This window comes from Mustela putorius, unplaced genomic scaffold, assembly GCF_011764305.1.
Source record: "Mustela putorius furo isolate JIRA1106 unplaced genomic scaffold, ASM1176430v1.1 tig00000270_pilon_pilon_pilon, whole genome shotgun sequence".
Lineage (NCBI taxonomy): Eukaryota > Metazoa > Chordata > Mammalia > Carnivora > Mustelidae > Mustela > Mustela putorius.
In genome coordinates, this window is record NW_025421338.1 from 71,013 (window position 1) to 85,159 (window position 14,147).

Sequence of the window (14,147 nt, forward strand, 5' to 3'; positions counted from 1 at the left end):
TAAAAATGGCAATTTCAGGCTTTTTTTCTTGTTCCTGAACTTAGGAAGGAACCATCTCGCCTTATACCATTAAATATGTAAGTGTGGGTTTTCATATACAGCTTTTTATTACGTTAAGAAAATTCTCTTTTATTCAGTTGACAGATCATTATCACCAAGTGGGTGTTGACATTTAACCACTTTTTTCTTCTATATTTATGAAGGTAATCATGTGGTTTACCCTTTATTATATTAATATGGTATATTAATTATATTGATTAAATATAATTTTATTTCTTTATTTATTTGAGAGAGAGAGAGAATGAGTGAGGGAACACAAGCAGGGGACGTTGGAGAGGGAGAAATAGGCCCTCTGACGAGCTGGGAGCCTTATGCAGGGCTTGATCCCAAGACCCTGGGATCATGACCTGAGCTGAAGGCAGATGCCCAATGACTGAGCCACCCAGGTGCCCCTAAATATCACATTTTGAGCAAACTTTGCATACCTGAGATAAATCCTCTTTGGCCATAGCATTTTATGTGTTGCTGAATTCAGTTTACTAGCATTAGTATTGAAGACTTTTGTGTCTACAGTTCTAAAAGATATTGGTCTATAATTTCATTTTCTTGTGGTATCTTTACCTGGTTTTGGAATCTGGCTAATACGGACTCTCACAGAATGAATGCGAAGTGTTCTCTCCACTTCTACTTTTTGAATGATTTTTGAATCTCCCTTAAATGTTTTCACAGAATTCACCAATGTGCGATATGGTCCCAGATTTTTCTTTATGGCAAGTTTTGGATTACCTGTTCGATTATTTTACTTGTTTAAGTTCCATTCAGATTTTCTAATTTGGGGTTAAGATTAAGGAATTTTTTTTTAAGATTTATTTATTTACTTATTTGACAGAGAGAGAAATCACAAGTAGGCAGAAGTAGGCAGAGAGTCAGGCAGATAGAGAGGGAGAAGCAGGGTCCCTGCTGAGCAGAGAGCCCAATGCAGGGCTCAATCCCAGGATCCTGGGATCATGACCTGAGCCGAAGGCAGAGGCTTAACCCACTGAGCCACCCAGGCGCCCCAAGATTAAGGAATTTGAGTCTTTCTAGGAACCTGCCAAATTTCTTTAGTTTTCTAATTTATTAGCATGCAATTGTTCCTCGTATTGCAATTTTTAATTCTTTTTATTTCTATAAGCTAATACGAATGCCTCTCTTTCATTCCAGATGTTTCATAATTTGGTATTTTTATCTTATTTTTGGTAAGAATAGCCAAAAAATTGTCAATTGCTCATCTCTTTAAAGAATTACCTTTTGGGGCACCTGAGTGGCTCAGTGGGTTAAAGCCTCTGCCTTTGGCTCAGGTCATGATCTCAGGGTCCTGGGATCAAGCCCCTGATCAGATTCTCTGCTCAGCAGGGAGCCTGCTTCCCTTCCTCTCTCTCTGCCTACCTCCTGCCTACTTGTGATCTGTCTCTGTCAAACAAATAATAAAATAAAATATTTTTTTAAAAAAAGAATTAGCTTGGGCGCCTGGGTTGCTCAGTGGGTTAAAGCCTCTGCCTTCAGCTCAGGTCATGATCCCAGGGTCCTTGGATCGAGCCCCGCTTCGGGCTCTCCACTTCTCGGGAGCCTGCTTCCTCTTCTTTCTCTGCCTTCCTTTCTCTCTGCCTACTTGTGATCTCTGTCTGTCAAAAAAAAAAAAAAAAAGAATTAGTTTTTTTATATATTGATTTTCTCTGTTGTGTCTTATTTCATTTATATCTGATCTCATCTTTCAAAATTTCTTTCCTTTTAACTCATTATTCCTTTATCATGTTTTTATTTTTATTTCTTTATTTGAGAGACTGAAAGAGTGAGTGAGAAGGGAAGAGCAGAGGGACAAAAGTCCTCACTGAGTACAGAGCCTATCACAGGGCTCGATCCCACAACCCTGATATCATAACCTGAGCCAAAACCAAGAATTGGTCACCTAACCAACTGAGCCACCTCTAAGCCCCTAATTTGTTTTTCATTTTGTCATTTCTTAAGATGATAGGTTATGAAAGTAACACTTTCTTCCTTTTTAAATATATGTTTACAATCCTAAGTTTCCCTCAAAAAAAAAAAAAAACTTAACTGTATCCCATAAGACTTTGTATTTTATATTTTCACTTTCAAGAGATGAGCAAGTGACTGATTTTTGGCTTTCATTCATCTCAAGGTATTTTCTAACTTCTACCGTGATTTCTTTTTTGACTCATGTCTTATTTAGGAGTGTGTTATTTATTTTCCACATACTTGTGAATTTTCTGTTTCCTTTTGTGAACCACTTTTATTTTATTGCATGGAGTTAGAGACCATACATTGAGTGACTTTAGTTCTTCAACATGTATACTACATTTATAGGTCTTTTGGTTTTTCAGACTGGATAATCTCAATTGATCTCTATTTATATTCCCTGATTATTTCATCTATTACTACCACTGAGCTCATCTGGAGAATATTTTGTTTCAGTTATAATGCAACTTTCATTTCATTCTAATTTTATTTTTATTATATTCTTGATTTGGTGTGGCATCATTCTTGTACTTCCTGTGTATTCTTTTTTTTAAGAGTTTATTTATTTATTTGACAGACAGAGATTACAAGTAGGCAGAGAGGCAGGCAGAAAGAGAGAGAGGAGGAAGCAGGTTCCCTGCTGAGCAGAGAGACCAGTGCTGGGCTAGATCCCAGGACCCTGGGATTATGACCTGAGCCAAAGGCAGAGGCTTTAACACACTAAGCCACCCAGGCACCCCAGTGTATTCTTTAAACATGGTTTTTCTTCAGTTCTTTAACATATGGATACAGAAGAATGACAGTTTTTGTCCACATCTTTATCCATTCAACCTATATCTGGAATTCTTGGGAAATGGCTTTAATTGATTGTATTTTGTTTTCCTAGTGTATAGATAGCTATAATTCCCTTTTGCTGCATATTGTGCAATTTCTTGAGAAAATTAAGGTTTAAATTATATAATGTGGTAACTATAGAAAGTAGATCCTCCCCCTGGGTTTTGAAAGGTAGCCTAAACATCAAGGCCAGATCTCCTGAGACTACATTTCACTCTGTTCCCCCCCCCTATATACACATATTTGCACACTTCATCATCTGACTGTATTTTAATTATTAAAATGGGTAGTGGAAAGCATATGTCTATTTACTTATTTTCTGCTGTTTAATTTTGATGTTATTTTTAATTATACAATGATTCTCTTTTAGCTGCTACTCCATGGAGTGTGCATCAAGAATGCAACAAAAATCTATTGGCTTTCTTACCACAAATGTTGTTTTTCATTTCACAAATGAAATGTGAAATTTTCACAAATGTAGGCTTTCATTTGACTTGAGCTCCCCAATGCACTCAAATCAAGAAAGATTATTAAATACATAGAAAAATGGGGATTCAAATTGTGTCATGCTTTCTGCCTATGCATAATAGGCATGTGATGTAAAACGGATATCGAGACAAAATATTTAGCTTGATTTTTAATCGTTGCACCTAAATACTGTCAGACTGCAGACAAATCAATCATTATGTTCTTATTTGTAAACTGGGAATAGTATCAGCTCTACTTAATACTTTAATATTAATGCATTTTTACATCAAATGTTACATATTTCTACATAAACATTATAAAATGCATTTTATTGATATAAAATGTGTATATTTTCTCGTGTACCTACCTAGTTACTATATAATAGATAGGGTCATAAATTACTTTCGCAAGGTTACACTCTCTTAAATTCTATATCTGAAAGTCAACCTTTTCTTTTTTGTTTTTTTTTTCCACATGAAACTATGCAAATTTATTACACAGATGTTCTTAGCTCTATTCACAATGCCAGAAACTGGAAAACTACCTATATACACAAGTATATGCATACATAAGCACATATGTATATATATACATGTATACACAATGGAATAATGTTTTTTTTCATTTATTTCTTATTTATTTTCAGCATAACAATATTCATTATTTTTGCACCACACGCAGTGCTCCATGCAATCCATGCGCTCTCTAAAACCCACCACCTGGTTCCCCCAACCTCCCACCATCCCCGCCCCTTCAAACCCCTCAGATTGTTTTTCAAAGTCTATAGGCTCTCATGGTTCAACTCCCTTCCAATTTCCCCCAACTCCCTTCTCCTCTCTATCTCCCCATGTCCTGCATGCTATTTGTTATGCTCCACAAATAAGTGAAACCATATGATAATTGACTCTCTCTGCTTGACTTATTTCACTCAGCATAATCTCTTCCAGTCCCTTCCATGTTGCTACAAAAGTTGGGTATTCGTCCTTTCTGATGGAGGCATAATACTCCATAGTGTATATGGACCACATCTTCCTTATCCATTCGCCCGTTGAAGGGCATCTTGGTTCTTTCCACAGTTTGGCAACCATGGTCATTGCTGCTATAAACATTGGGGTACAGATGGCCCTTCTTTTCACTCCATCTGTACCTTTAGGGTAAATACCCAGGAGTGCAATGGCCGGGTCATAGGGAAGTTCTATTTTTAATGTCTTGAGGAATCTCCACACTGTTCTCCAAAGAGGCTGCACCAACTTGCATTCCCACCAACAGCGGAAGAGGGTTCCCCTTTCTCCACATCTCCTCCAACACATGTTGTTTCCTGTCTTGCTAATTTTGGCCATTCTAACTGGTGTAAGGTGATATCTCAATGTGGTTTTAATTTGAATCTCCCTGAGGGCTAGTGATGATGAACATTTTTTCATGTGTCTGATGGCCATTTATATGTCTTCATTGGACATGTGTCTGCTTTGCACCCAACACGAAATTCACACAACCAAAACCACACATCAACCACCCGAAAATGGAAAAAGGAATCCTCAACAAGTTGGAAAGAGGACCTCAAGGATACCCCTCCACTCCTTCCCACACCTTAAGCAACAAAAGTCCTTCCACCAAAGCTAACCCAGATCTTCAAGTACCTGGTAGAGGTGCCTTCCCTCACCTGGCAGATGCTGCCTATCAAAGCTTCAGCTCAGCTTCTGAAGGTGCAGATGCTCTAACCCCAAAAGCCTTTCTACACAGCAGGTTCCCTGGTCTTTCTGGCCTTCTGAGGAGTGAGGAGTGGGGGAAAGGGAAGGGAAGAGACAGGGGGATCCCATTGAAAAGGAGGAGAAACAGCAAAACACAGGCACTGGTGAGCCCTCGCAATTTCCCAGGCATCCAGTCCTTCAAACTTGGTTCAGAGACCGACCACCCACCCACCCATTCCAGGGACCAAAACAGGGACCTGGAGTGCACAGGGCGCCCCCATGCGCACCTCACAACTTCTGGGCCCAGACCATGCTGCCTCCCACAGGCAGCGGAGATGGCAGAGGCCTGAGAGAGCCCAAGGCAGGCATAGGGAGCAGCGGAGGACTTGTGGACTGCAGCCTGGGGGGGGGGGGGGGGTGGCAGGGGAGACACTGGCCAGATTTGGAAGGAGCCTGTAGAGGCAGCCAGAGGCCTGTGGGGGGTAATGGGCCAGCTCCTTCCCTCTGCTCTCCCAGGCTGGTTCCCTCCCTTCCTCCCTACCTGGGTAAATCTCCCTTTGCCAGGGAGTAATGGCCATGGCGGTGGCAGCGGCGGAGGGCCACTGAGGAGGAGCTGCTAGGGCTGCTGCACTCAGAGCCGCCAGCCTCCAGCGGGAGCGAAGGCGTCCACTGCTGCCGCAGCCTCCCCCAGCCCCGACGATCTCCATTTTAGCAGTGCGGGCCTCCCTCCGCCCTGGATAGCCACGTAAACTTGTCGTCGCCAGCTCCCTCTAACCCCCAGCCCTCCCTCCCCTTCCACCCTCTCAGCTCAGAGCAGGTACCTGGTTGGGCTCTCCTTATCGCACAAGGACGAGGGTGGGCTCTACCCCCGCACGCCCTCCTCCCAAAGCCCAAAGTGGCGCCACTGGAAGGAAAATGCTGTCCACCAAGTCCCCACAAATCCGGCCCCCCTCCCTTCTTGGCGCCAGTCCTCAGCCCTACCTCTGCCCTTCCTCAGTTGCTGGCCCTGGAGCTCCCGCTGCCGCCGCTTGCGCAGCCCCCGCCGCCGCCATCTGCGCCGCAGCCGACGCTTGAGTCGCCAACACCGCTTGTGCAGCCCACGCAGTCTGCGCCGACGCCGCTATGTGCTCCACCGCTGCTACCGCCGCCGCCGCCGCTTGAGCCTTGGACGTCCAAGCGGTCGCCGCTTGTGCAGCCTAGCTGTCTGCGCCAGTGCTGCTTGCACCGCTAACACTGTCGTCTGTGTCGCCGCCCCTTCCGCCGCCAGCACTGCCTGCGCCGCCGCCGATGCCGCTTGTTCTGTCGAAGCCACCACCATCTGAACCGCCGCTTGCGCCGCCGAAGCCGCTGTCTGCACCGTCGCTGCTACCGCCGCCGCTGAAGCCGCTGCCGTCGGCCCCGTCGCCATTGTGCGCCGAGGCCGCTTGCACCGTTGACGCCGTCGTCGGAGCCGTTGCTGGTTCCGCCGCTGAAATCATCTGCGCCGCCACCGACGCCGCTTGTGCCGCCGCCACTGCTATCCCCGCCGACGCCAACGCTTATGCCGCTGCCGCCACCGCTTGAGCCCCGGACGCCTTCGGAGCCGAAGCCGCTTGTGCAGCTGAAGTCATCTGCCCCTACGCCCCTTGGTGACCTCGAGGCCACTGTCTGTGGCGCCACTGCTTCCGCCGCCGAGGCCGCCTGTGCCTCTGACGCTGCCGCTTCCGCCGCCACCACCATCTGCGCCGCCAGCGGCGTCAGCCCCCATAGGGGCGATGCCGCAGTTGGGGCATCGGCGGCCTAAGCGGTGTCCGAGGCGGTGTAAAGGGCGTTGGCCAGAGAAGAGGCGGCGGCGTCGCCAAACAGGCCGGGACGGCGTTTGGCGTCGGCGACGCATGCGGCCTGGGCTGTACAAGCGGCGTCGGGGTTCAAGTGCCGATGGCGGCGCAGGCAGCGCAGACAGTAGCGGCGGCGGCGGCAGAGTCGGCGGCAGAGTCGGTAACAGCGGCGGTGCAGACAGCGGCGTTGGCGGCGGGGCCAACGGCGGTGGTTTGGTCGCGGCGGCATTGGCGGCGGCGGCGGCGGAAGCAGCGGGCGGCGCAGACTACCGCGTCGGCGGTTCAGGCGGCCTCAGGGCAGACAGCGGCGGCGGTGCACAAGGCGGCGGCTCGGCGGCGGCTTCGGCGGCGGCGGCGGCAGAGTCGGCGGCGGCGGCGGCGGTAGCAGCGGCGGTGCAGACAGACAGCGGGGTCGACGGTGCAAGCGGGGCGGTGCAGAGGGCGGTGGCTTCCTTCCGCGGCCCAGGCGGCATCGGCGGCGGCGCAGGCGGGTGTCTGCGGCGGAAGCGGCGGAGGTGCAAGCGGCGTGGGCGCAGACAGCGTCCGCTACACAAGTGGCAACGGCTTAGGCGTCGAGGGCTCAAGAGGCGACGGCAGCGGCAGCATAAGCGGTGTTGGCGGCGGTAGCCGTGGTGGTGCGGAAAGCGGGGTTGGCAGCGCATGTGGTGGCGGAGCAGATGGAGGTGGCTTCCGCGGCGGCGGCGCAGGCGGTGTTGGCAGCGGCAGCGGCAGCGGCGGCGGCGGCGGCGGCACAGACGACGGAGTGGGCGGTGCAAGCGGCACTGGCTCAGACAGCTGGGTTGCACAAGCGGCAACCGCTTGGGCGTTTTCAGCTCCAGCAGCGGCAGCGGCGGCGTTGGCGGCGGTAGCAGCGGTGGAGCAGACAGCGGCCTCGGTGCAGACTCGTCGGCTGCACAAGCGGTGTTGGCGACTCAAGCGGCGGCTGCGGCGCAGATGGCAGCAACGCAGATGGCGGCGGCGGCGAAGCGGCGGCGGGGGCCACGCAAGCGGCGGCAGCGGCAGCTCAAACAAGGGCCAGCAACTGAGGAAGGGCAGAGGTAGGGTTGAGGACTGGCGCCGAGAAGGGAGGGGGCAGGTTTGGGAGGAATTCCTGGATGGCATTTCTCCTTCCAGTGGCGCCACTTTGGGCTTTGGTGTGGTGGAGCGGGCGGGGGTAGAGCCCACACTTGTCCTTGCGCGATAAGGAGAGCCCTACCAGGTACCTGCTCTGAGCTGAGAGGGTGGAAGGGGAGGGAGGGCTGGGGGCGAGAGGGGGCTGGCGACGACCAGTCTCCCTGGCTACTCAGGGCCTAGGGAAGCGCGCATTGCTAAAATGGAGATCCTGGGGGCTGGGGGAGGCTGTGGTGTCGGCGGGCGCGGTCGCTCCCGCTAGGGGCTGGCGGCTCTGGTGCAGCAGCCCTGGCGCCGGCTCCTCAGCGGCCCTCCCCCGCTGCCACCACCATGGCCATTCCTCCCAGGCAAAGGGAGATTTACCCAGGTGAGGAGGAAGGGAGGGAGGGCGCCAGCTTTGGAGGGGAGAGTGAAGGAGCCGGCCTACTCCCCGCCACTGGCCTCTCGCTGCCTCTGTGTACCCCATCCAGATCCAGCCAGAGTCTCCTCTGCTGCCCCCGCCCCCAGCCCCACGCTGCAGTCCACAAGTCAGCCTGCTCCCCGCGCCCACCAAGGCCTCTTTTGGGCCGCTGCCATCTCCCAAGCCTGTTTGAGGTAGCACAGTCTGGGCCCTGAGGTTGCGGGGTGCCCTTGGGGGCGCCCGGTGCACTCCCCGGTCCCCGTTTAGGTCCCTGAAAAGGGTGGGTCGGTGGTCTCCAAGCCAAGTTTGCAGCACTGGATGCCCGGGAAATTGCGAGGGCTCACCAGTGCCTGTGTTTTGCTGTTTCTCCTTTTTAACTGGATCCCTGTCTCTTCCTTCCCCGTTCCCCCACTCCTCACTCCTCAGAAGGCCAGAAAGACCAGGGAACCTGCTGCAGAGAAAGGCTTTTGGGGTTAGAGCATCTGCACCTTCAGAAGCTGTGCTCAAGCCTTGATTGGCAGCCTCTGCCATGTGAGGGAAGGCACCGCCACCAGGTACCTGAAGATCTGGGTTAGTTTTGGTGGGTGGACTTTTGTTGCTTAAGGTGTGGGAGAGGGTGGAGGGCTCTCCTTGAGGTCCTCTTTCCAACTTGTTGAGGATGGCTTTTTTTGTATTTGCAGGTGGTTGATGTGTGGTTTTGGTTGTGTGTATTTCTTGTTCGGTGCAAAGGGGTCCTATTCCCAGCATGTCTTCAGGGAGGACATTTGTCCAAGTTTTTGTCTCATTTCTAAGGGGCTGGATTGGTTTGACACTTGTGTCCATTGGGTTATTGGTATGGATGGGCTCAAAAAGAGAGGAAGCAGGGATTTTTCTGTGGATTGGAGGAGTTTAGACGTTTTCTTTTGACCATGTGTAGAGTGGTTTTAATTTGCCTGTCCTGAATTACGTTTTTCTTCTCCTGAGCGATTTGGTGGTGGAGGTACAGTTATGCTGGTTGTTGTGCTTTTCCTGTCTTGAGCGGCAAATGTCTGTTCCTTTCTTGTGTTTGAAGATAAACGTTGGGGTTGGATAAAGAAAGTGTAATTTTTTGGAAAGCTGAACTGTCAGTTTGTGTTTGTTTGTTTTCTGATGATCACTGCAGTGGGGTGATGGGTGTCTTTCTAGACAGCGTTAAGGTGCACATCCATCTTTTTGGGCAGCACACAATCTCCTTTCTTTTTGGGCAAGGGATAGTTACTTCTGTAGGTTATTACTGTAGGCTTTGCCGTTTAGCTCATTGGGTTGGGGATAATGTAAAGTTGAGACCTTTGTGTAGAGGCTAGTCTGCTTTTCCTTAGTTGCCTGCCATTTTCTGAGGCCAGGCCAGCTAACTTGTCAGTGTATGCTGTCAGTTGCTGGGACGGGAGGTTTCAGTGACGTAGGTTCATCCTGTGCTTCAGTCAATGCTGAAGAAATTCCAAGATGAATAAAAACAATTTTGGTAGGGACGCCTGGGTGGCTCAGTGGGTTAAGCCACTGTTTTCGGCTCAGGTCATGATCCTGGGGTCCTGGGATGGAGTGCCCCATCGGGCTCCTGGCTCGGCGGGGAGCCTGCCTCTCTCTCCACCTCTGCCTGCCTCTCTGCCTGCTTGTGTGCTTTCTCTCTCTCTTTATGACCAAAAAAACCAAAGCCAAAACCAAAAACAAAACTATTTTGGTAAATGGCAGCTGGGTGAGGAAGTTGTCAACACTAACTCAGTTCGTTAGAACTTCAGGTAATAGTGGATCCCTGGATGTCTCCTCTGCAGTCTGAACTGAAACATATTTATTCTTTGGCTCTCAGTTTCTCTATGGCTCTGTCACCTGGGCCTTTTTGGTTGTGTTGTCTTCCTCACCATGGGGAAGTTCTCTTCTTCTTTTTAAGGGAAGGGGTTTTTTGTTTGTTTGTTTTTAAGGCTTATTTATTATCTTAAATATACTTTTTTCCTTGAGAGAGTCTCTGTGGGGGCAGGGGAGGGCAGAGGGACAGAGAGAATGTCAAGTACACTCTGCACTGAGCCAGGAGCCAGACTGAGGGCTCCATCCCAGGACCCTGAGATCATGACCTGAGCCAGAGTCAGGAGCTGGATGCTTAGCCCATGGAGCCACCCAGGTACCCCTTTAAGTCAACTTTTTGAACCTCAGCATATATACAGAGAAGTGCACAGATCATAAGCCAAAAGCTTGAGGAACCTCCACAAGGGGAACACACCATGTTACCTTACACCCAGGACCCCAGAGTCTGTGATAACCCTCTTGAGGGTCACTTCTGCCACGGTTCTTGACTGCCGTTGCTGGGGAGCTGTTGCACATGTTCCTGAATTTGGTGTACGTGGAGTCATCCAGTTGGATGCACTCCTGGGCCTGCCTTACGGAGAGTCATCCGTGTTTGAGTGTGTGGTGGTGAGTTGACCAGTGCTGCTGTTTCATCCTCAGACTATTTTAGAGCTCCACTCTGCGTGTAGACCCTTAGACATTCTAGAAATAGGATAGCTCCTTGGTGCCTTTTTTTAATTACCTGCATTAAAACAGGTAATTTTTTAATGAACAAAAGGTGTTCATTTGAACACAGGTGTCTTCTTTCAGCTGTAGTGTAAGGATCAAGCCTGGTGTGTGGAACTTTTCTACAGCCCATAAACGGAGAAAGCTTTTGCCTCCTTAGTTGTAGAGTCTATCAGTCACTGCTCTTTCAAGTCATTGGTGAAGTGGATAGAAAATGCCTGCTTTCAGGGAACCGAACGGATGTTGAAAAGGTGAACAAAAAGGTCTTCAGTGGTGGGAGGCGCACCCTTGGAATAAGTGAGTCCATGGGAGACATAGTTGGTCTGTGTGGGTACATTGGGAAAGGCTTTACTGAATCTGGGATTTAATGATTCTTGGAGGTTGTTTGTTGGGCAGGCCAATACACGTTAGTTTTTTGTTCCCTCCTCCATCCTTTTTCAGCTCTTCCTTCACTTCAGAGGTCATCCACACCTTTCCACTTCTTCCCACAGGCTGGTAACTCCCATTTAGTGTATAATAACCATCACCAGCCTTATGCGTCCAGGCCCGAGGCAGGCAAATCCAACTCTCTCTGCTTGGTCCACTGGCAGTTTTCATGCCTTTTCTTTTCTTTCTTTCTTTCTTTTTTTTTTTAAGATTTTGCTCATTTATTTGACAGAGATCACATGTAGACAGAGAGGCAGGCAGAGAGAGGAGGAAGCAGGCTCCCCGCTGAGCAGAGAGCCTGATGTGGGGCTAGATTCCAGGACCCTGGGATCATGGCCTGCACCCAAGGCAGAGGCTTTAACCCACTGAGCCACCCAGGTGCCCCTCTCGTTGCCTTTGAAATAAAGTCCAAATGCCAAGCATCAGGAGGGGCTCCTGATTCAGTTCTTTTGTGTTCCTTTAGGATTTCTGCAAGCAGACTGCCACGAATCCCCATCTGCCCTCCACAGATAGGGGTCTGTGTTTCCTGCCAACTGCTTTAGTCTTGGGCTTGCACCATGGGACCTCATTTCCATATCTTCACACCTTCTCTTCCTCTGGATTTTCTCTGAAATGCTTTACCTTGCTTCTGTGTCCTGCCTCACTACCATTTGTACTCCTAGATGTCTCCGGGAAGCCTTTTCATCAATCCAGTCAGGTGTAGCTCATCTTTGTAACACTCGAGTTGTATTTTTATTGGCTTACCTCACCCTCCAGATCATGTACAATTCTTTTAACACTTGAACAGAAGTTTTATTGGATCACCTATTACATTTTACCATTTTTGAGGGTAGGACCTTTTGAAAACAAAACAAAACAGAACAAAGAAACCTAATGATTTTGAGGGGGGTGGGGACAGAGGGAGAGAGAAAGTTTTAAGCAGTCTTCATGCAGACTCTGAGCCCCACATGGGGCTCCATCTGATGAGCCTGAGATCCTGAGCGTCTGACCCCTAACTGAATTGAGCCACACAGGTTCCCCCTGAGGGCAGGACCTCTCTTTTCACATCTTTATTTTTCTAAACTGTGTAGTACAGTGCCCGGCACTGACAGGGCTTCAGGAAATGTGTATAAAATAGATGAAGAAGAGTTTTAGTTGGAATCCCCCTTAAAACTGTTCCATCTGTTTGAAAGTTTTATGTAATAAATAACCTTTCATACTAGGGCTTGAATCCTGTGTCTGTAATGTTACTAGGATAGGGGAAAGTTGTCTTGATGAAGTGTGTCCTTAAAAGTAATATATCTGTTTTTTTCTCATTTTGTTTTTCTCACCATGGGCTGGAAATTAAACCCAGAACTTGAGTCTTGGATGCGGTAGGCAGTGCCTTGAAAGTACTTCCTGGAGCTTTGTGGAGCTTCAGAACATGAGCACATTGACCTGAACAAGAACTCTGATGATTCCTAATCCTATTTGGTTGTCCATTTAGTTATTTAAGTGGCCGAGAAAGTCTTAAAGTCTGCTGAGGAAGCGCAGATCCGTCATGTGAAAAATCGGTTTTGAGGAACTAGATGGGTGTGCATGTGACCTGGTGTCTAAAGGCAGTTTAAGAATGGGAACAGAACATGTTGGGTATCGATGGAGGGGTTTATGCTGTCCGTCGAGTCGAGTAAGTTCTCTTGTGTTCATCTACCTGTAATTGAAAGTTGTATATAGAGTATATTCTGTTGAGGACTGTGGATTAATTCTGTTAAATGGAAGTGTTGACTCATTCACTTCACGTATTGAGCTTTAACTTCAGTTCTATGCAGTGATTGACTGTCGTGTCAAAGAAGAATTGTCAGTAAAGACACTGCAAGAAAACTACAGTGTTAGTCAGAAATCAGGAATAGTGGAAATCATAAGGTAAACAAGGGAAATTTTAATTTTTCAACAGGATTAGATAATGCTCTCTTTTCCCTCCCTTTCTCAGTTTAGAAAAACTATTTAAGTGATCCTTTGGTTGAGAAAAGAACTGGTAGAAGGGATATGTTAAAAATAATCTTACTTAAAACTTCATATTAAGAGCATTCGCAATACATTTTAAGATGAAGTTACTTTTGCGGGGGACAGGAAATTAAAGGGGGTGTAGGCTGCCAGTATTATCAGCCTGTATTGGATCTTCAGATCTGTCGAGTACTTGGTGGTTAGTCAGGGAGAAAACAAAAGAAAACAAAACATAAACCTGATGACTGCTTTCTGAGAAGAGATGAGATTTCCTATGTACGGTAGAAGGTTTATACACTGTTCATTCTTTTCTAGAAGTAAAAGTTGTCGAATATCATAAGTCTGCCAGAATATCCGAGGTTTCAAGAAACAAAAATTCAGCTTAAAACGACCTTCAGTCAAAACCAAACCGTTCTGTGGTCTTGGGGTGCCTGGGTGGCTCAGTTGGTTAAGTATCTGCCTTTGGAACAGGTCAGGATCCTGAGGTCCTGGGATTGAGCCCCAAGTCGGGCTCCCTGCTCAGAAGGTCTTACTTGGAGAGAAATGGGGCACTTACCCAGGTGGATAGGAGGTAGCTACCGTAGTAACACCTGCTTGTAGCTGAGTTAATACCCATGTGTTCACTTTGAATTTCAAACTTTAATAAGCATGAAGGTTGGAACTCAGTTTATCTGGTACTACCAAAGCCTCTTTTGAATTTTTATCCCACGAAGGAGAGAGATTATCAGCACATTGGTCAAATTTAAAAAATAAGTGATGTATTTGTAGGGTATGTTCCTGTATCATTCCATATATTCCTGATTCTCCTTTCTTTTGGTTGTGAAGGTGGTAATACATGCTTGGATGGAATTAGGGGACAAAACAACATGAAGGTCACTTTTATGC